At 39.6% G+C, this 22,149-nt stretch overlaps 1 pseudogene; it reads right to left on the reverse strand.

Moving 5' to 3' along the window:
* Nucleotides 1–3,113: 3,113 nt before the first annotated feature.
* LOC138910761 (S-adenosyl-L-methionine:benzoic acid/salicylic acid carboxyl methyltransferase 2-like) lies at nt 3,114–11,683 on the reverse strand (annotated as a pseudogene).
* Nucleotides 11,684–22,149: the final 10,466 nt, after the last annotated feature.

Here is a 22,149-nt window from a genome sequence, read left to right on the forward strand (position 1 = left end):
TAGAGTCTTAACGCTTATACTCACGAAATGCCTGAATATCAACAATAAGCACGCCAAGTGCATAATACAAATCCTGGGGAGACGGGTGCGATACATGATCTGCATCTCGAGAGCCATCTTGCTCAGATAACACCACAAACTATACGGGATCTTAATACGAGTGCGAATAATCAAACCGCCTCATAACCCACATGGCACAATAGAGACTACACGGAAGGGTCGACAACAGAAATATCATCCAAGGCCCGAAGACCCCTCCAAAAACAACGCTATGCTGAAATGAGCACATCCAGCTTGATATAGAGCCCATATTCACATGTAGATCTATCCACGAACCTCAAGTCGATTATGATGGTACCGCACTGGGCTAATAACCCTTCAAGGACCCACAATGACCTATTCACGACACATAAGAACAGCCGTCAAATCCAAAACGAACTCACATGGTCCACAACCCAAGGAATTGAATGCCTCTCAGGCATAAACTCTCGCACTTGCGATATTACCATGGCCTCCATATTCAGTCTCAATCTTTAACAATCAAGTGACTGACATGTCACACTTACACAAATATCCCTGTGGGGCATGCTCCCACGACCATTCCGCTCAGGTAGCAAGGTCCGCACATCCATAGCACCAGCCGTTCTAATTCTGTAGAGTGAGTCAAAAATCTGCAAGTCATTACACAAAGCCTCTTCCACATGACACTGATCTCAGATGACGCTAAAGACAATACCAGCTTACTCTAAACATCTGAATTCTTCCATGCTCATCCGAGCTCTCGACATTCTTGTCGACATCAACTGCAACCTTGATCCTCAACTTCCAATTTATTCTCAACTTGCCTTAGAAACAATAATAGTTCCATTCATTAACGTAACGAAACCCAACAATATTCATCCCGAGTGAACCAATCCACGAGACCACATCGTCTCAATACCCATGAACCGTCTCATACTCTCCTTAAGCACTCCATAGCATAGCCAACTGGTACACCCATTCTGCAAGACCTTCCCTGAATCCGAAGATACTTATTCCCTTCGTCCAATACTGCACCACATACCCAATGATAACATAGAACATTCCAAGTCCTTAGGCACTATACTCAAAATCTTGAACCCACCAGGACGACTGTTGAGAGTCACCCACATTGTCTTGGTCCCGAGTATAAGCCAAACTCTAGCTCTCTGCCAGCACGTGCACATCCTATCAAAGAAGCACCCAACTGAATTCTTTTCCCTTGTACATTACTTCCACCAGAAGCAGAAACTCTGAGTCTTCTCAAAACTGAACATGAACCGATAAGGCCCAAGTATAGCATACATTCCTCCAATCCTTTTCTCAAATTACCACTGATGTTTTCTTTCCTTAGTCGTAATAACCCACCAATATGCCGATAACCAGAAACCTCACAAGTAGACAACCATGCAATCCAATCGTAGACAGTGGGGCTCTCCCACTTAGCTCGAAGCTACAGTTACATAACCCCGGAACCCACCAATATTCCTCCTTCCACATAGACATGAGCCTGCATAATCGACCTGCCAAATTTCTCGAAATCCTCCTGTTAAACATTTCGTTAACATTCTGACTCACTAGCCACATTCACATATTCGACCTCTTACTGGATAGCCAGTAGAATTCTTCGTAGAAGCTCTGTCAACACCACGAAATCAGTAAACCATCCTGAGCCCGTGCTCATTCACCAGCTGTACAAGTCTGTTCAGTCCCCATTGACATCAACTAAAGGTGCGATAATACACTTCAAATCCGAAGTCATGTTGCATCCCTCTTCATATCAAGCAACTCATTTCTATCGTATCCAACCTTCCTCAGTATAGCAACCAATATTCTAAATTAGTCCATAGACCTAGTGACTGTCCACCATAAATCCCAAATCACTCTAAACTTTCCCCAAGGCGTGTAGCTATCCTACCACATAACCCATATGATACTCTGCCACTCTCCCACTTTGGTCAAACCCTCTCCTTTAAGCAACTACCCGACTTTCGCTTCTCACACTTGGCCTTCTAGAAATTTAACCACTACAAGACACATTCCACATGTCCTTCCTCATCCTACGCTGCCCAGTTATTGCATTAAATCAAAATCCGTCTCTGTAGCACTTGAACCAATAGATCTCTACCAACTTTAACGCCTCTCTGAACATCATCCTTCTTGAACCATCAACACTAGGAACATCGATTCGATCCTGAATCTCTGCACAGCGCGATCTCTGGCAGCCACTTTCCCGACACTATTCCACAATACCCTGCCCCAAAGGTGAATAGAAGAAGACCATAACACCGGCGAACCTTAACGCGTTCAACAAGGACGATGACACCACATCACAATTGAGAACTCTACCGCGCTCGAAAATACCAAGTCTTGTTATTCCATCAACCCAAATCTAAACATTCCTAGTCCGATTGCATTTCCTTCGTCGAAAATAAAATGTTGAACTTCTGAATCATGCACTGAGAAAAACCTCCTTTCAAGTCATTCACTGCCTCGACACATAAACAAGCACCCTACCATTACACCAACATAGTGCGATAACAACGCACGAATTGTCATAACAATCAATAACAAATCTCAAAACCATAGGAAATACTGATGCTGAGATGAAAGGATAGGACGGCCTTCCGCCGGGCGACAGTAATAGCCCAATCAAATACGCAGACAGAAACATCCTGCACCACCTCTGTAGTACCATGACAATTCCTCGATTCCCAATCTATAACAAGCGCTTCAAGTCACATAAGATTGAATAGGAAATAAATAAAGGTACAAGCCTCAAAAGAATCAATTCGCACGATGAGGAATCAAGAAGGGAAGTGCACCTAACAACCTTGTAGCCTCTCGAAGATAAGTGCAGACATCTCCGCACCGATCCGCAAGACTCTACTAGACTCGCTCATGACTCGTGAGACCTTAGTGAACCTAGTGCTCTGATACCATGTTATTACGACCCAAAATCCATTAAAGGTCGTGATGGCGCCAGACACCGCTGTCAGGCAAGCCAAAAATAAATACTTAATTTGGTTCTCATTTTAATATTTTTGAAGTCATATTTTCCTTCAATTAAATAGTAAAAGATGGTATTCACAGTGTAAATAATAATATTCTTAACAAATTTAATACAGAACAACCCATAATCACCCCAAAACCCGGTGTCACAAGTGCATGAGCATCAACTAGGAATGTAACATAAAATACAGCATTTGTCCGGAATACAATTTTGGACAGGAGAAATATAAATACTCTAAAGGAGACTCTGCCGGCTGTGGGTCGTAATATGGAATGCAGCTCACGTAAGTCCCCGCATGCATACACGCCTCTGCTCTCACAAGGCCACTAGTCGCATATGTACCTGCACAAAAATGTGCAGCAAGTGTAGTATGAGTACGTAATCAACATGTACCTAGTAAGTATCTAGCCTAACCTCGGAGGAGTAGTGACGAGGGGTCGACATCGACACCCACTAGTGGTCCAATAATATCAGGTACAGTAAAGAGGTAAGTAAATATGAGGCAGAGTAAATAAATGAGATAAACAAGTATAAATCACGTGGTACAAATCTCCTTCTTTACGAGGAACTCAAGCTCTCCATTAGAAATTTCCTCCTTAACCGGAGCATATATATAGATATAGTGGATCTCATCAGATAGATTATCATTACTCAAATCAGGAAAACTCACAGATACATTGTCTTCTTGCCAAATATTACGCACGATTCCATGAGGATATGATTTAGGAAATGTCGAGGCGTACGGCTCGATCCAACATAAATATTTAAACTGTGCACTGTCGATGGTCGAACGGCACGAACCATAGATACATCTATTAAACTTCCGAGGCAAACGCCCCGCTCCCATAAAAGTGTGGTACATAAATCCTGCCGAGGCGATCGGCCCGATCCCATAAGAGTGAAATACATAATCCTGCCGAGGTGAACGACCCGATCCCATAAGAGTGAAATACATAATCCCGCCGAGGCGAATAGACCGATCCCATTAGAATAGGAAGATTTGACGGGTCCTTGACCCCACTCACGAATAAACGTGTGAGTTGTAATTTCTTTAACGAAAACCTTTCAATGAAGTATATATATATATGACGGAAACATGATGTAAGGGGAGTAAAGTTATTCGGTGACTAATCATGAACTCGTGAAGTCTCTACAATAGCAAGTCTAGTCTCAAGTAGAAATGTAAAACAGAGGAATTTAACAGGCGAGAAAATGCTCAAATAGTGCAGCTACATCATGATGTGAACCTAAGCCTACCCGGACAATAACATGTATGTAGCTACGTATGGGCTCTCGTTACATCGCGCGTACGTATTCCCTATAATAAGTAGCACGCATCAACATACAACACCTAGGGATATTTCCCCCCTCACAGAGTTAGACAGGAGACTTACCTCGTCTCAAAGCTTACTTTCCGGTCCAAAATTGTGCTTTAACTCCTCAACTCGGTGCCAAACGATCGAAGCTTGTCAAATGTTATATAAAATAGTCAATACATGCTCAAGAGTTCACATCTTAGCTATTGAAGTGATTTTTCCAACCCAAATTGAAGAATTCCTAAAATTCACCCCCAGGCCCACATGCCCAGATTCCGAAACTTTTCGAAGATAACCACTGCCCATAACATCATGAACTCAATATATGATTTGTTCTCAATTCCACGCCCTAATTCGTGGTCAAAATCCAAAAATACTAATTCTAGGTTTTCTACTAAAAATCCCACAAATTTTCCCAAATTTTCATGTTTAAATCCATGCATAAACCATGTATTTAACTCACAATATATGGGGATCACTTACCTCATTAAAGATGACAAAATGGCACTCCAAAATTTCCCCCAAGGCCGACTCCAATGAGAGAAAAGAGGTGAAATGAGACAAAACCCGATTTAGCTAATTTATGTATTCTGCCCAGGCAACCTCCGCACCTGCGCTCACTAGACCTCTTCTGCGGTTCCGCAGGTGCGGCAAAATATTCCGCTTCTGCGGAAGTCTCCCAGCTGCCCAGCCCGCTTCTGCATTAAATTCACCTGTGGACTGCCATTCCCCCACTCCCTTTTCACATCTGCAACCTCCTGGCCACTTTTGCGGCTCCGCACCTGCAGCCAAAACATCACAGGTGCGGTTACACTAGATGACAGCAGCTCCAGCATTCCTCCAAGCCCAATCTCGATCCGTTTACCATCCGGAATCCACCGAGGCCCTCGGGACATCAACCAATTATACCATCATGTCTTAAAACACAATATGAACTTAGTCGAGCCTTCAACTCATATCAAACAGCGCTAAAAACACAAATCACCCTCCAATTCAAACTTAATGAACTTTGAAATTTCAGACTTCTACAATCGATGTCGAAGCCTATCAAATCACGTCCGATTGACCTCAAATTTTGCACACAAGTCATAATTGACATTACGGACCTACTCCCACTTTCGGAATCAGAATCCGACCCCGATAACAAAAAGTCCACTCCCCGTCAAACTTCTCAGAAAGCTTCGAATTTCTAACTTTCGCCAAATGACCCCGAAATGACCTACAAACCACCAAATCCTCTTCCGGGCGTGGTCCCAATACCTGAATCACCATACGGAGCTATTCCCAGACTCGGAATCTCAAACGAACATCAATAACATTGAAATACACCTAAACCGAATTTTATGAAATTTTTCCAAGTGCCAACTTTCCACCATAGGCGCCGAAACGTTCCCGGGTCATCCAAAACCCGATACGGACATACGCTCAAGTCCAAAATCATCATATCAACCTGTTAGAACCTACAAATCCCGATTCCAAGGTCGTTTACTCAAACAATCACACTTTAGTCAATTCCTCCAACTTAAGGCTTCCGAAATTAGAATTTTCTTTCCAAATTAACTCTGAACTTCCCGAAATTAAATTCCAACCACGTGTACAAGTCATAATACCCGAAGTGAAGCTACTCAAGTCCTCAAACTGCCGAACGACGCGCTAAAGCTCAAAACGACCGGTCGGGTCGTTACATTTCAGCTGACATATATCACTGTTTTGGAAATTTCTGAAAGACACTATTTTCTGTTTCAGTCGAAATTGGTATGAAATTACTGTGGAGTTTTAAATGTTGAACTTGAAAGCATGCCTACCTTTTTATGTTGGAAATTACTGTATTTGGACATAGCTGTGAAGCTCATCACTATCTTTAGTTCTTTATTTATTATTGTGACTTACTGAGTTGGTTGTACTCATACTACTCATGTGCAGATCCAAGTGATCCCGGACACCGCGGGTGTTGATTCTTTCGCACAGTTGATTTTCTGGAGATTCCGAGGTAGATGTCGTGTTTCGCAGACCTTGTCTCTCCTTCCCTATCCTCTTGTTTATTGTATTTGGTCTCAGATCATTATAGACCATGTTTTTCAGACTTGTAATGTATGTACTTAGTGACACCGCATTTTGGGAGTGTTTGTATCGGTATTTGGGAGATTTTTAGTATTGTATTTGAATATTATGTTTCCAAACTAAAAGGAAATCGTGATTTATTGAGGTTGTCAGCTTGTCTAGTATTGAGATATGCGCCATCACAACAGGTATGATTTTTGGATCGTGACAATAGGGTTGTAGTGGAGTTGTGGCGGTGGTTGCTAGTGGTAGTTTTTCGCTAGAGATTGGTGTTGGTGGTTAAGCATTAGTAATGGATAGAGTAGTGGTAAAGAGTCACATTCACAACAATATTTAAAATTATTAACTTTAAACTTTATATTTTACTGTTTCTAATGTCATGCCTTTATATCTACGAAAGTTGGCATGTTTAAGACCACAATCTAATTTCTTTTTTAAACTTCATCACCAATCAAACAGGACTACCACATAAAATTAAACTGCAGTATAAAAGTGAATCTGGTCCAAAAAGATAACTCTCAACGAAGGAAAAACTAAATTAGAACTAATCAAGATCAACAGGAAAGCTAAGAATCCACTAACAATTATATGTGTATTTTAAAAGTCTGGTTTTACCTCTGCAATTATTTCTTTTAGAGCCCTGACAATAGGCTCTGACAGGTAGCAAGAAGCTTTGCTAAAGCTATCTTAATTTTTTTTTCTGCCCATCACAGTCAATACCATACGCCCACCTTTCACCAATTCTATTGAGCGTAACTTGAGAAAATTTACAAAATCTCTTTCAATCACATCTAGTGGGCTTGTACTTTCCACGTGAATATTTCCTTTATTATTCTCTATCCCAACAGGTACCTATTAGAGGAGAAATAAAAGTTAGAGTTACTTATTCAAAATAAGTATGATCATATTATATATATGCTCTATATTTTAATTGCCTTTGAATAATGTTAAAGTTATCTTCGTGTGACCTATAGGTCAGGGGTTCGAGTTGTGGAAGCAGCCACTAATGCTTACATTAGAGTAGGTTGTCTACCTCACACCCTTAAGAATGCGGGTCTTTCCCGAACCTTGCGTAAATACAGAATACTTTATGCACGGGCTACCCTTTATTATTTTAATTTATCAATTTTGAAATCTTAGACATGATAACTTACTAAATAGATCTCTTAATAAAATATAGGGTCTGAGCTTATATACACTTGTAGATCCACCCCCGAAAGCATTGGGTTATGTTAAACTTGTGCACAACCTATCCTATATATCCTAAATCCGCATTTGACACCTATATTATTGATTTCAAAAAAACAAAATTAAAAAGAGAAACAAATACTATAGGATTATGATTTTATATAACTTTTCAAGTTCTTTTTTCTTCAAGTTTGCTCACAAAATTATTTTGTACCGCAAAATAAGAAAAAATTGCATCATCTCCTAGAATCCATATGCAAATTGCTCACATACTCCAACACGACATTAAACCTGTAACGACCCGACCGGTCGTTTTGAGCATTACAATCCCATTCCCCCATTTACTGCTTAATTTATGCCTTATATTTGTTATGTGACTTGCCGAGGATAATTGGTTCGGGTCCAGTGAGGTTTTGGAACACTTAGTTTCAAGGTTTAGAATTTAAGTTGAAAGATTGACCGGATGTTGACTTATGTGTAATGACCCCGGAGAATATTTTCTAAGACAATTAAGGTTTTATGGTGCCGAGGTAGATCAATTAGTATAAAGGTTATACAAATTTTTTGCGGGTCGGACTTTTTGGGTTGAACAATGCACTGGGGAGTAAACAAAATTTGTGGCAGAAAAAATGCGTTTCTGCGGACCGCAAAATGGCCTCAGAGTAAGGCAGTTAAGGGGTCGTTTTGGATTCCATTCTGCGGTCGACTATGCGACCGTAGAACTGTTCTGTGGTTCATTATGTGACCGCAGAACAGGTCTGCGAGCCGCATATTGACCGCAAACCCAAGCAGGTGTTTTCCAGTTCTGGAGGCCAATTTTGCGGCCGATATGCGGACCGCATATCCAATCTGTGGTCGCATATGCGACCACATATCCTATCCGGAGCTTCATTTTTTGGGGTTTTATAACCCGATCCAACTTCGATTCATAGCTCTTGAAGCTCATTTTGGAGCAAAAATCTGATATTTTTAGAGAGAAGGGAGAGTATTCTAAAGAGAGGAAGAAGCTCATGTACTTTGTTCATCAAGATCTTGTTCAAGCTTTGAAATCCAACAAGGGAATATCACAAGATATTCACCTAAAATGTAAGGTTCTAACCCCTAATCTTCAATTTCGAGTTTGATAAAGATGGGCGATTAAGAGTATGATTCTTAGGTGTAAGAGTATTATTTATACGTATCAGTAAGGTTTGTTGAAAGAGTGTCGAGTTCAAATGGGTAAAGATTGGGTTGAAAATGGTATAAATCTTCAAAGACTTTAATTGAAGATTTGAGGGTCGAGTTGATGTCGGAATTTGGTGAAATTTATATGGTTAGACTCGTGGTTGGATGGCCGTTCATATTTTGTAACTTTTGTCGGGTTCCAAGACGTGGGCCCCACGGGCAATTTTTTGAGTTAATTTCAAATTTTATTGAAAAATTAGTATTTTCTTATGGAATTAATTACAATAATTGGTATTGACTGAATCGAATTAATTGTGGCTAGATACGAGGCTTTCGAAGACTAATTCCCGTGGCAAGGGCATAACGGAATAAAGAATTACACGGGTTGAGGTAAGAAACAGTTCTAAATTTGGTCCTGAAAGTATGAAACCCCGGATTATGTGTTATGTGATTTGTTTTGAGGTGACGCACATGCTAGGTGACGGGCGTGTAGGCGTGCACTGTAGGAATGGTGACTTGGTCAAATTCCATGGAACTGTCTAGTTGAATAATCTATTGATATCTGTACATTCTCTACGTGTTAGAGAAAATTGAGCTGAGACTCGTTTTAAAAATCATGCTTATGCATATGTTGTTATTGTTGGTACCCACTGGGGTCATTTCTGTGGTTGAATTATATGTTCAAATTGAAATTTCACACTCAGTCATGTTCATTCATTTTATATCATATCTTACTCTCTGTTGCTATTTATTGATGCATCATATTATCATTTTGTACTGATTTTCATGACATCTTGAGCCCGAGAGACTGAAGAGGTTGATGACTGAGTGAGGCTGAGGGCCTAATTGTGAGGATATATATGGGATCGGGTTGCACGCCACAGCATGTTTCATTGTTATAGTGCTTGGGCTGAAGGAGTCCCTCCGGAGTCTGTACACACCCCCATTGAGCGCAGATACCTACTGAGTGCGAGTGCCGAGTGTCGAGTGATGAGTGACTGTGAGGAAAGAGTGACTGTGAGGTTGGAGTGAATGGGAGGACTGAGTGACTGTTACTCTTAGAGGATGCACTGATTTCATTATTTGCTGCATTTCAACTGTCATATATCACTATTTCGGAAAAAAAAATATTATTTTCTATTTCGGTCAAACTTGATATAAATATTTAATGAAATCTTAAATGTTGAACTTCAGAGCATGCCTACTCTTTTATATTGGAAAGTACTGTATTTGGACTTAATTGAGAAGCTCGTCACTACTTTTAGTTCTTTATTTATTATTGTTATTTACTGAGTTGGTTGTACTCAAACTACACCCTGCATTTCATGTGCAGATCCAGGTGATCCCAGATACAGCGTGTGTTGATTCTTTCACACAGTCGATTTTCCGGAGATTCAGAGGTAGCTGACATATTTTGCAGACCTTGTCTCTCCTTCCCTATCTTTTTGTTTACTGTATTTGATCTTAGATTATTATAGACTGTGTTTCCCAGACTTGTAATGTATAGATACTCATGTACTCAGTGACACCAGGTTTTGGGAGTGTTTGTATCGGTATTTGCGAGACTTGTGGATTGTGTTCAAATATTATATTTTCAAACATAAAATAAATTGTGGGTTTTTGATGTTGTCGGCTTACCTAGTATCGGGATAGGCGCCATCACGACAGGTGTGATTTTTGGGTCGTGACAAAAGCAGGTTGAGGTCCAGTGTTTGAGTAACACTGTTACCCATTATATGAAAAACTACATGCTAGGATCATCAAAAGGCTGGCTTGTTCGAAAGAGCTTCAGATTGGATTCAACACTACATACGATATTCCGTTCCGGCCCTCACTAACTCTTTGCGTGAATTAAGCTCGCACGTCAGGAGTGTGTTAAAAATATAATTAAATAAGTAAATATATACTCTTTATAATATTTTAAACTTCTACGTAGATGAGATGAATTCATGAGTACTTAACAATACAAAAACATACATGGGAAAGCCAGTGGACACTGTAAGAGGAGTGAACAAAGTGCAGACTCTTGGAAGGGAAAAGTCTATTATAAAGTGAACCAGCAATTCCCGCAACAAAGCAATTAGGATCAAATATCCATCATCTCCCATATTCTGTCTCCTCAAATCTTCATGGAATTCTGGCAACGATCAGAAAATGGTATTAAAATCATTACCAGGAAGATTATTCAAGAAAATTTGAAATTCCGGCGATTGTTGTTGTTGGCCGTTGCTTTTGCATTCTTCGCGAATAGCGCTAATAAGTTGTGTGACCACCAAAAGAGTATTAGGTCCAGAGGAACAACCTAACTCCGCAATACAAATGGTTTCTGGGGAAAGGCTGCGGTAGAGTGCAGATATGGCTTCCTCTAATATTGGCTTTGTCATGAGAATCACCTTTTGCTGTAAATATAAGGAAATGAGTTTACTTTTATATGCACTAACTGTATAAAAGAATTTAGATGTGTATTTTCTACGAAACATACAGAATGTTTATATATACAAAAAATATATATTTTTCGGGTATTATTTTGAGAGTGGCTATACAGTGTCAACTTTTCATTATTTGACCTTTTTCAACACAATTTCGATAACTTTTTTTTCAAGTTTCAACAAAATTTATGTCCAAACGCTAGTTAAGTAAAAGGAAATAAGTCTAAGCTTTATGTACCGATAAGATAAGAAATACTATCAGATCACTTAAATGATAACTATACATTTTACACTGTACCTTTTACACTATCAGTATATATAAGTAAAATTCATAAGAACTTGTTATTTATAATTGTTGCGAGTTTATAACTCCATTAGGAATAAAAAGGTGTTTGATGATACCTGAAGCTTAGAGTTTTTTGCATAGCTTGTGTCTCCAATTCCTCCATTCATGTGAAGTATTTTAGCAACTTCCATCTCTCCTTCTCTTGCTAATTGGATATTTTTGTGTTAAATTAGGTATTTATAGATGGGTGAAACCAAATTTATCCTTTGAATTTCCATTATTGTCCTCGCGAGCCAACTGAGAAAATATTGTACACTATGGGTGTGTTTGGTATGAAGGAAAATATTTTCCGAAAAATATTTTTTAATTTTTCCATATTTGATTGATTTAGATATTTTGAAAAATATTTTCCTCGTGAACTCATTTTTCTCCAATTGGAGAAAAATGTTCTCCCTATCAAGAAAAGGGAAAATATTTTTCAAACAAGAAAAATAAGTAATAAAATCACTCATTCTTCAGGAAAGACATATAAAGATCAAGGACTAGAATCGTTAAGGGTAACTAGCCTATTTTCCTATTTGTGTACCTTAATTATAAGTATTATGACTTGATCAAACCTATTAAAACTAGTAGAAATGACACTAGATAGCCACTTTAAAAGGCTGCTATTTAGGAATTAGCAATTATATCCTGAATTTTAGTTTTTCAGTTTAATTTTTCGAGACACAAATATCTCCAATTGTCTAAAAGTTAAGATTTTTAGATGAAAATTTTAGGACAAAATAAGCCATGCGATCGCGGCCTCCTTCTTCGCGATCGCCAGCCCTCCTTCTTCACGATCGCGGTTAACAAAGCTTGGCATAAATATAACCCCCATCCCTCCCCCACCCCCCACACAGACAAAGAGGGGGGAGGGGGGAGATTTTTATCATATATTTAGAAAATCATGATTTTGCAATGACTCATCGAGAAAAATCATATCACGTTTTTTAGTGTCATCACATCTTGGCTTGTACCATCACGTATTGGGTCCATGAATTGAATTTGGATAATATTTAATTTTATCGGGTGTTTATACTATATCAATAAATATATCACAGGTATTTGTAAATAAAATTTTCTCACTCAGTTATGGTTAAAAAATCATAGCACGTTTGTTTTAGTGTCATCACATCTTGGCTTGTACCATCACGTATTGGGTCCATGAATTGAATTTGGACAACCATTTACTTACAACTGATGACACATCAATAAATATATCACACTATTTGTAAATAAATTTCTCTTACTTAATTATGGTTAAGAAATATATGTTTTCACCAAATAGAATCACTTACCCATGGTAAATTGGTACAATTTGGTGTAAACACTCGGTGCGAATAAGTTTATCATAGAATTTGCGAGTCAATCAAGTTGAGGAGGTTCACTTAGTGAGGTCAATCCCGGTAATAGCACGAGCTAGTTATTGTTTAGTCTGTAATTATTGAAAAGTTAAGAGACATGGAAATATCTGGGAAAATGAGAGAGTCCACCAACAGCATGGAAGCAGTAATGGCAAGTCTAACTCTTCATCTGGTAGTTTGTACTCTTATGAAAGATAGAGTTATATGCATGCATATGAAAGTTCACTTTGTACTCTTCATCTAGTAGTTTCACTTTGAAATTAGTAAACTATAGTTGGAAAAGTACCTATTAGAAGAAGAAACATAGAGAACATAGTGCAAATTGGGACAGTCTTAGGAATACATGACTCAATTTATATCAGCTACTCAAGAATTATTTCAAATGGTATGTTGTCAAACTATTCTTGTAATGACCCGACTTGTCATTTTAAGAATTAACGCCCCGTTCAACGACTTAAGGTCTCGGGCAACTTCATAATATGTATTATGACCCGCGGGTGTGGTCGAGTTTCATAATTGAAAGAAAAATTCTCATTTTGAAGCTTAAATGGAAAGAGTTGACCAAAGAGTTGACTTTTGAGCAAACGGCCTCAGAATAGAATTTTGATGATGTCAATAGTTTTGTATGGTGATTTTGGACTTAGGCGCATGTTCGGATTTGGATTTGAAAGTCCGTAGCACAATTCGACGCATTTTGGCGAAAGTTGGAAAATAGACGTTATTCGAAAAGTTCGATCGAAGGTTGAATTTTTGATAATGAGGTCGGAATCCGATTCTGAAAATTGGAATAGGTCCTTTATGTCACTTATGACTTGTGTGCAAAATTTGTGGTCAATTGGACTTGATTCGATAGGTTTCGGCATCGAATGTTGAAGTTGGAAATTTCATAATAGACTAAAGTTTCAGGTGAGTTCGCATAAAACCAAAATTCAAATGAGCATACCTCTCTTGATATGACGATTTATATGGTTTGTTACCTATCAGAAGAAAGGTCTATGTGTCTAGTTTCCAACGCTTTAAACCGTTCCTCATTTGGACATTCCTACAAGAAGTTATGACCAAATTACCAAAAGCTACCAGAATGCGATTCTGCGACCACTATGCGACCATTATGCGATCGCAAAATGGTTTTGCGACCGCAAAATGGTTTTGCGACCGCAAAATGGTCCAGAACAGCCCAGTTCTGGGCACCGATTTATGCGATCATTTTGCGACCCGCACACCAATTGTGTGGTCCATTGTGCGACGGCATAACTGAGTTCGGAGGGTTAAGTTTCCTATTTTCATAATTCGACCCCATTTTGATAAATATGCTTTGAGATTTATTTTGGGGCAATTATCTGAGGTTTTTTAGAGAGAAGTGAGAGTGTTCTAGAGAGAGAAAGTGGATGAAGTATTTTGTTGTGATGACCCTCCTTGATTTGCGTACGCAGTCCGGGCAGGTTTCCGGAAAGCTTTTATGTTGAAAACTAATGAAAATAAGATTTTTTGCCTTAAAAGTTGATTTTAGTTGACTTCGATCAACATTTTTGGTAAATGGGCCCGGATCCATGCGTTGACGGTCCCGGTAGGTCCGTATCGAATTATGGGACCTGGGCGTATACCCGGAATTGAATTCGGAGGTCCCTAGCTTGAGTTATGAATTTCTGATAAAAATTAAAAGTCTGGAAATTATTTGTTTTTAAGAATTGATTGATATTTGGCATTGTTAGTATCGGGTCCGTATTCTGGTTCCGGAGCCTGGTATAGGTTCATTATGATATTTAAGACTTGTCTGTGAAATTTGGTGAGAAACGGAGTTGATTTGACGTAATTCGGACATCCAATTGAGAAGATAAGAATTTTAAAGTGTTCTTGAGAATTTCATTTGATTTGGTGCTAAATTCGTAGTTCTAGGTGTTATTTTGGCGATTTGATCACGCGAGCAAGTTCGTATGATTTTTTTCGACTTGTGTGCATGTTTGGTTTTGAGCCCTGAGGGCTCGGGTGAGTTTCTGATAAGCCACGGGATGTTTTGAACTTAGAAATTTTGCTGGTATAACTGAACCTGTTGCAGGCCTCTGATCTCGCAATTGCGAGATCAGGCATCGCAAATGCGAACATAACAGGGTCCGCAATTGCGAGGCTTTCATCGCAATTGCGATCAGAGGCCTGCGCCAGCAGTTCTTGCATTTGCGAGGTTACCTTCGCAATTGCGAAGGGAGTCTGGGAAGGGCAGGTTCGAAAATGCGAATATTTACTCGCATTTGCGAGGTTCAGTGGTCGTAAATGCGACACTTTCCTCGCATCTGCGAAGGCAGCGGGATTGTGAAGGGCATCGCAATTGCGATTGTGAAGGGCATCGCAATTAAATTTATGAAATATAATTGATTCCTTTAGAAATATTTGATGTTATTGAGTCATTTTTGAATAGATACGAGTGTTTTAGAGGTGAATTCCAAAGAAAAAGTTGTGATTGAGAATTTAGCGGTCTTCGGAGCAAGGTAAGTGTTGTGTCTAACTTTGGCTTGAGGGAATAGGTTTTGTGTGAGTAATTGCTACGTGTTTTGTTGTTGAATACGATGTATAGTTGAGGTGACGAGCATCTATGCATTGTGATCGAGTCATAGCATGCGAGTGAAATTCCATTCTTGCAAATTTGTAGTCTTAAATCTTGTTATCCATGTTTATTGATGTTGTTGAAATATTGGGAGACTTGTATTCGTTTCCACTAAGGTTGATAAAATTATGAATATTGATTCGAGGTTGAGATGTTAAATTGTGAAAGTAATTATTGATGAAATATCGATTTCTTTGTGAAACTTCTCTCTATCCGTTGTTATTGATTCTGTGAATTGTGAGGAAGAGTATAAAGCACGAAGGGTGATGCCGTGCGTGAGTTATTTATATGGTGAGGAAGAGTGTAAAGCACAAAGGGTGATGCCGTGCATGTATTATTTATATTACGAGGAAGAGTGTAAAGCACGAAGGGTGATGCTGTGTATATTAGGAGAGGTTTAAAGCACGAAGGGTGATTCCGTGTATATTATGAGAGGTTTAAAACACGAAGGTTGATGCCGTGTATATTATGAGAGGTTTAATGCACGAAGGGTGATGTCGTGCCGTTCTATTTATTTATTTGGTGAGGTTGAGAGTAAAAGCACGAAGGGTGATACCGTGCAGTTTTCCTTGCTGTTTTAATTGCTCAATTCGTTTAAGGATTTTCGGTTTAATCCTGTCTTTTCTTTATTCTCACTCTTTATGTTATATTCCCCCCGTTGTATGTTCCCTTTCCATTATTTCTGCGTTATTTCTTTATTTACTGTTGTTGCCACTAGCATGATTATACTGTTCAGGTTATATGTGGGTGTCTTGTCCTAGCCTCGTCACTACTTCTCCGAGGTTAGGCTCGACACTTACTAGTACATGGGGTCGGTTGTACTGATGATGAACTCTGCTCTTTCTGTGCAGACTTTGATATCGGCTCAGGTTGATCGAGATTTTGCTATTGGTCCGCTGTCCGGAGGCTCAAGGTAGATCTGTCGGCGTTCACAGACCTTGAAGTCCCAATCTACCTTTTATGTCACTGTTGTTTTCTTTCATTTAGATAGTTGTATTTCTTTCAGACTATTACTTGTAGTAAATTCTAGAATGCTCGTGAATAGTGACTCCAGATCCGGGTGGTAGTAATTAATACAGTTTTATAAAATTCCGCACCTCTTATATTTCATCTTAGTTAATCATTGTTATTTACTGAATGGAAATAAGGAATTGGTTTAACTATTTTCTAACGTTGGCTTGCCTAGCAAATGAAATGTCAGGCGCCATTACGGTCCCGTCGGTGGAAAATTGCGGGTCGTGACAGTTGGTATCAGAGAACTAGGTTTTCTATGTCGCACGATTCACGAGTAAGCTTAGTAGAGTATGAAGGATCGGTACGGAGACGTCTGTATTTATCTTCCAGAGGCTATAGAGTTTAGGAATAATTCTACTTCTTTCATTCCTTATCGTGCGGCATTGATTTATCTTGAAACATATATCTCATAATTCCTTTGTATCCACTCGTGTATGACATTACACACTCGGTTTCGGTTGTGCGTCGACGGTTCATGATGCCGCAGGTGGACTACGAGAGAGCCATAGATGCTCAACGTGTGGTTCTAACTGAAGATGCGGGCGTATTGAGTGATCGACCAGTGAATCATGTGAGGGGTGCAACAGACCTTGGCATCTGGTTGATTTATACGAGTTGTGAAGGTTAATATTGTGGACCATCGGATGTGGTGAACTATGACGTCGCGCAAGTGGGGGAGTCCAATATCAATGAATGGATTGCGAGTCATGTGTTATATCAGTTTTGGCCTGAAATGTATATATGTGGTACTGAAAGGTTCTCCCAAAATTTACATGTGTTTAAGGCCTGAGATTTTGTAGAGGATAAGGTTGGGACTTGAGGTATGTCCGCCTCTGTAATAATCTTATACTTCAGTACCAAAGGAGTTAGAGAAACAAAATTAAATTTACAGAAGGTCTACTCAGCGTGGACATCACGCTTGCGGATTTTGGGGTGCTTCGGAGGAAGTACAGTGGTTGACGAGATTTTGGACTAGGAATTATCTGTATGGATATCTACTTTTGTGATCATCGTATATAAATAGGGGTTAAGTTTACCCAAAAGAAGAATCGAAGAGTATGTTAAGAAATGGGTCAGCTCAACAGTGTTGAGTCAGCATAACAAAAGAAGAAATTGGCCTTGGGAGAGATAATTCTCCACAAGTGTCTGTGGCAAGCCTATGAAAAGGGCAGACCAGCCAATACAACACCGCCCACTTGGATTGGTTCTCAGAAATACTTTTGAAAGAGTTTATTTCCCGGACTCTCCGTAATGCATGGAGCATATGGTTTGAACAATTGCGTCAGGTCACCATGACAGTGTCATAATATTCCATCAGGTTCAATAAGTTAGCCCGTCATATTCCTACTTTGTTTCCTACAACCAGAGAGCGAGTCCACAGACTCATTAAAAGGACTTAATTATGATCGTAAAATTTTGTATGACTCGGGATCTATAGATTGATACTTTATTTCCAATAGTGGTAGAAATTGCAAAGATATTAGAGTGTGTTCGGGGTGAGGAAAAAAAGGAAACTAAGGAGACCAAGATGTCGCGAGGTTCTGGGGGATTCAGTGGATTCTACTCTGCGAGTATAAATCATTATGGTGGGGGCTCGGGTAGTCGGCCAGCCCAGTTCGCACATCGGATTAATCGAGGTGGTCCAGTAAGTTCTTTTAGTGCACCACTGACATGAGTTTCCTACAATGGTTATTCTAGTTATCTGGCACACACTCAATATGAGCAGCCAAACACACAAAGGAGTTGTTATGAATACGGTGATACTAGGTACATCATGAGAAAATTGTCCCAAACTTGGGAGAGGCATATTTCATCAAAGCACTCAGGCTACATGCGCCATTGCAGTTACTACACCACCCACACGATCAGTTAAGGGTGGAGGACAGACGGGTAGAAGGCGTCCTAGAGGTGGAGACCCAGTCGTTGTTATATTTGTTTTATGGTATGGTGGAGGTCGTTACATCAGATGGTGTCGTTATAGGTACGACCTCGATTTAAAATAAAGGAATAATTTCCTTAACTTGATTCGGTTCTGAGTATCAAGACGAGTCCTCCTATTGTGCTCCACTTATGAATGAGCTTCGTAATTCTGTAATCTACTTATGTGTTTACTTCTGTTGGGAGGTTTTATGGAGATAACTACACCTATCATTCCATGATGGACTCTAATAAGATCTGTAAGGCTAAATGTGTCTTTCTGGTACTTATTTCGGTATGTTTTGATGTATTTCCAGATAATTGATTACAAATTGTGAATTATATGCCCTACCGGTGTGGGGTTCATTATGTGTTGTGATTTTATTTAATGAAAGTTATTTAAAAGGAGAAAATGGAAAGTTTCGATTGGCAAGATGTGCATATTACTTGTGATTAGGAACTGAGGCCGAGGTCCTCGTATTTTAAAATAAATTGATATGTTTAAACCGGGGTATGAGCTGCGGTGGATGTTATATAAGGACGAGATCCTTCTGATAAAAATTCATATATTTAAATTCTCCCTTGTGAAAATTAAATTTGTACTATAGTACTAATAGGGAGTCATGCCTGCTAGGTTTATTTGAAAATTTTTTGTATGAAATTCTTTGTGCATACTTGCCAAATTCATGTTGTAATATTGAGTTGTAACCTACAAGGTAGGTGCCCGCCCAGATGGCGTTAAATGTGACTCGTTAATTCAGGTAAATAATTATGAGGTCTTCATGCCTCACATCTCGTTATTAGTATTGTGAAGGTTTGGAACGAGATTTTTGTTAACATGAAGTTAATTGACGATTCTGTAATTGATTATAAACAACTATTAAGACCAGATTCACCCAGAAGGGTGCCCCATTTAGATGGTCAGACCAGTGTGAGTTGAGCTTTCGGAATCTCAAGACCGCATTGACTACAACGCTAGTGTTGGTATTACCCACAGGTTCAGGATCATATACGGTATATTGTGACGCCTCTCACATTGGGCTGCAGTATTAATGCAAGATGGCAAGGTAATTGCATATGCATCGCGGCAATTGAAAGTTCACGAGAAAACAATCCTGTTCATGACTTAGAACTGGCAGCCATTGTTCATGCGCTGAAGATTTGGAGGCATTACCTCTACGGTGTCTCGTGTGAGGTATTTACTGATCATCGTTGCCTTCAGTACCTGTTCAAACAAAAAGATCTTAATTTGAGGTAGAGAAGTTTGTTGGAGTTGTTGAAAGACTATGATATCACCATTTTGTATCACCCCGGAAAGGCCAATGTGGTGGCCGATGCTTTGAGTAAAAAGGTTGTGAGTATGGGCAGTCTTGCGTATATTCCGGTTGGTGAGAGGCCATTAGCTACATAGGTTCAGACTTTGGCTAACCAATTGGTAAGGTTAGATGTTTCAGAACCCAGTCGAGTTCTAGCTTGCACAGTCGCTCGGTCTTCTTTATATGAGTGCATCAGAGAGAGGCAGTATGATGGTCCTCGTTTACTTGTCCTTAAGGACACAGTGCGGCACTGTGATGCCAAACAGGTTGCTGTGGGGGAAGATGGTGTTCTGCGAATGCAGGGTCGTATTTGTGTGCCTAATGTGGATGGGCTTCGTGAATTAATTCTTGAAGAGGCACATAGTTCCAGGTATTCTATTCATCCAGGTATCGCCAAAATGTATCAAGATTTGCGGCAACATTATTGGTGGAGGAGAATGAAAAAGGATATAGTTGCATATGTAGCTCGGTGTCTGAATTGTCAGCAAGTTAAGTACGAGCATCAAAGACCTGGTAGGTTGCTTCAGAAGTTAGAAATTCCTGAATGGAAATGGGAGTGTATCACTATGGATTTTGTTGTTGGACTCCCACGGACTCAGAGAAAATTTGATGCAGTTTGGGGTCATTATGGACAGGTTGACCAAGTCAGCACATTTCATCCTAGTGGTAGCTACCTATTCTTCAGAAAGGTTAGCTGAAATTTACATTCGTGAGATTGTCCGCCTTCACGGGGTGCCCGTATCTATTATTTCAGATCGAGGTACACAGTACAACGTGAGTTGGGTATGCAGGTAGCTTATAGACTTGCGTTACCTCCAGGGTGATCCACAGTTAATCCGGAATTCTCTGTGTCTTGCTCCGAAAATATCATGGTGACCCGTCCCATGTGTTAGATTTCAGCTCTGTGCAGTTGGACAAGGATTTGACTTACGAGGAGGAGTCGGTGGCAATTCTAGCCCGACAAGTTTGCCAGTTGAGATCAAAGAGTTACCCTTCAGTTCGAGTGCAGTGGAGAGGTCAGCCTATTGATGCAGCTACTTGGGTGTCCGAGTCCGATATGCGGAGTAGATATCCCTACCTTTTCACCAGCCCAGGTACTTTTCTATGTCCGTTCGAAGACGAATTATTGTTTTAGAGGTGGAGAATGTGATGACCCAAAAGGTCATCTTATGTTTTAAAACTCGAATCTGCGCTCTTAATCCTTAAAAATCTCATTTTTACCCTCCTCGATTTGCATGCGCAGTCCGGTAAGGTTTCCGGAAAGCTGTTATGTTGAAAACTAATGAAAATAAAAAAATTTACCTTAAAAGTTGATTTTAGTTGACTTTGATCAACATTTTTGGTAAACGAGCCGGGATCCGTCTGTTAACGGTCCTGGTAGGTCTGTATCGAATTATGGGACCTGGGCGTATGCCCGGAATTGAATTCGGAGGTCCCTAACTTGAGTAATGAATTTTTGATGAAAATTAAAAGTCTGGAAATTATTTATTTTTTAGAATTGATTGATATTTGGCATTGTTAGTATCGGGTCCGTATTTTGGTTCCGGATCTCGGTACATGTTCATTATGATATTTAAGACTTGTATGTGAAATTTGATGAGAAACGGAGTTGATTTGACGTGATTCGGACATCCAATTGAGAAGATATGAATTTTAAAGTGTTCTTGAGAATTTTATTTGATTTGGTGCTAAATTCGTAGTTCTAGGTGTTATTTTGGCGATTTGATCATGCGAGCAAGTTCGTATGATATTTTTAGACTTGTGTGCATGTTTGGTTTGGAGCCCCGAGGGCTCGGGTGAGTTTCGGATAGGCCACGAGATGTTTTGAACTTAGAAATTTTGCTGGTATAACTGAACCTGTTGCAGGCCTCTGATCTTGCAATTGCGAGATCACGCATCGCAAATGCGAACATAACATGGTCCATAATTGCGAGGCTTTCATCGCAATTTCGATCAGAAGCCTAGGCCAGCAGTTCTCGAATTTGCGAGGTTACCTTCGCAATTGCGAAGGGAGTCTGGGAAGGGCAGGCTCGCAAATGCGAACATTTACTCACATTTATGAGGTTCAGTGTTCGCAAATGCGACACTTTCATCGCATTTGAGAATGGAGCGGGATTGTGAAGGGCATCGCAATTGCGATTGTTCCTTCGGAATTGACAACTTTGCATTTGCGAAGATCAGGTCGCAATTGCGATACCTGCAGCCAAGTAAAAGGGGTTTAGACGGGATTTTTCATTCATTCTTCATATTTTCAAAACCCTAAACCTTAATAGGCGATTTTCCAAAGACCAAATCTTCTCCAATTCATAGGTAAGTGATTCCTAACTCTTTTCTTTCAATCTTTTACATCTTATAACAAGATTTCAACCTAGAATCTAGAATGTTTATGGTGAAATTAGGATTTTTGGGTAGAAGTTAGGAATTT

The sequence above is a fragment of the Nicotiana tomentosiformis genome, chromosome 5 (genome assembly GCF_000390325.3).
Source record: "Nicotiana tomentosiformis chromosome 5, ASM39032v3, whole genome shotgun sequence".
Classification (NCBI taxonomy): domain Eukaryota; kingdom Viridiplantae; phylum Streptophyta; class Magnoliopsida; order Solanales; family Solanaceae; genus Nicotiana; species Nicotiana tomentosiformis.